Here is a 2,179-nt window from a genome sequence, read left to right on the forward strand (position 1 = left end):
AGGAAATAATGCCATTTTGATGAAGAAAGGGCTTAATTGAAACCCAAGGATTAATTAGGCGTCCTTACAGGCTCTGGCAAGTTAAGGGAGGATGGAAAAGGAGATTTTCTTTTGAATTGTTGTAGGGTGAGGCTGGTTTCAGAGATATGTGCAAAACCAGAGGCTGGATGGGATCTCCTGCCCATGCTCGGCTGCACGTGGGTAAGTTGCTCACACAGAAGACGGGCCTTGCAGATGCTTGATGTGGTGACAAGTTTTCCTGGTATAGGGCAACAGCTCGACTCCTCGGGTAGCCCCTAAATGCCTCACATCAGTCATGTTGTTATCGCTGACTTTCTTCACTCAAGGCTCTGACCAGCTCTGCGCTGAGCCCAAGGCTTGAACCACAGCAAGCACCAGATCACGCACCTTTGAGTAACAGATCCACCAAGACTCTGCGTCCCTCAGTGGCATCTCAAGCCCTCGAGTTCCTTTCATTGGTGTTTTGACTCATATTAACCCACAGGCGCTCGGCTTCAGCGCTGCCACCAACCTGGTTTTCCAGGGTATGCGTAATCACCTGATTTCCATGGCAAGGCAGGGAGTTTCAACAGGCAGTGAACCCCCAAAGGTCTGCATATGAAACTCAGATACATCGTGAGCTGTGTCCTTTAACCTGAGGCATCTCGGAGGTCATGCTCTGTAACAAAGGAAACTTCGCTTTCGAGATGCTGATTGCTGCTGAGCACTGCCCAAAAGTTTTCTGCTGGAGGGATGACTAAGAAACGCTGTGGTGGGATGCACATCCCCATCTGGAGGCGTCAATGGAAAATAAACTTTAAAGAGACTCACGTTCACACGCAGGTGTTATTTACTCCACTACACTGCTACCTAGTAAACTCACAATCTGTATCATCTGCCCATTTCCACTTATCCCTAATTTGGGTACACTACTGACAGTCCAGCACAGCTCAGGCTCTCTTATAGACTCACTTGTTTTAATGGGATAAAAACACCAACATCTAAGCCCTTACCTCCTCCAGAAAAGCAGCCACCCCCATCCCAGCAGCAGCTGCATTTTGCCATCAGGTGCTTGGTCTTGTTGGAAGGGGGAGCTGTGAAAATCACTCCTACAAGCAGGAGGAGCTCTGCCGCCCAACCTCTCCAGCGTGGAGCACATTTCAAAGCTCTTGTTTGTCTGCAAGGTTCAGTCACTGTGGGTTAGTGACGAGGGATGCTGCAGCTGTTGGGCCAACAGCTGCTTCCCAGCAGAAGCTGAAGCATTTGATACGCTCCCATTCCCACTCCCATCCCTCAGAGACCTGCTTTTGTGAGAACAACTGTGTCTTCAGCCCTTCTGCCCTGCTGACAGACACAACGTGCTCGGGGCTGTTTAGTTTGGTTGGACCCACCCATGGTATTGCTGGAGGAGAAGTTTTGCTGATATAAAACAGTTGATGAATGAACCCCTATTCTCTCCAAAACCAAAGAGGAAGGACGAGATCAGCACAGCATGTGCAGAGCACAAGCAGCCTGACAAACAAGCAATTCGCCAGCAGAGGAGTTTGGGACCGGGCTCTCTCCAGAAGCCACCACAGCAGGTAGGCAGCGCTGCGAGGAGACCAAAAACTCAGCGTGACTGAGCCAAGTCTTCACTATCAGCAAAATCCCGTGAACAGAGATGCTGAGAACGGTCTTTCCATCTACAAACAGCATTTATCTCTGGGTCAGCCCAATTACCTTGATTGCTCTCTGATATTGCACTACGACACACACTGATGTGGTGAGAAACAACCCCTGCGTTACAAACCAAGCCTGAGTTAGACGTGAAACCACTCACCTTCTACTGCAGGCTTTTTTGTGCAGCCCCTCGAGTCAAATGCACTCCTTTATTCTCCTTTTCCCTTCCTAGCCATAATAGAAAAACCCACCACCACTGTGTTACTTGCAGTGCCATTACAGCGTGTGTGGCCCAAAGAAAAGGGATTACTGAATACATTTTCCTCAAGGAGTAAAAATAAAAGTCACTTTCAGCCTCGTCTTTTAGCTAAAAAACCCCAACAGCTTGATTGTTTCCAGATAGAATAATATACTGAGGTCTCTTTCTCCTATGTAAATGTTTATACGTTCATCCCCTTACAATGAGATGGGCAAGAGCAGTGGTCTGATGGATGCCAAAGGAATAATTGAATTTTATCTC

This window comes from Mesitornis unicolor, unplaced genomic scaffold (assembly GCF_000695765.1).
Source record: "Mesitornis unicolor isolate BGI_N332 unplaced genomic scaffold, ASM69576v1 scaffold11315, whole genome shotgun sequence".
Taxonomy (NCBI): domain Eukaryota; kingdom Metazoa; phylum Chordata; class Aves; order Mesitornithiformes; family Mesitornithidae; genus Mesitornis; species Mesitornis unicolor.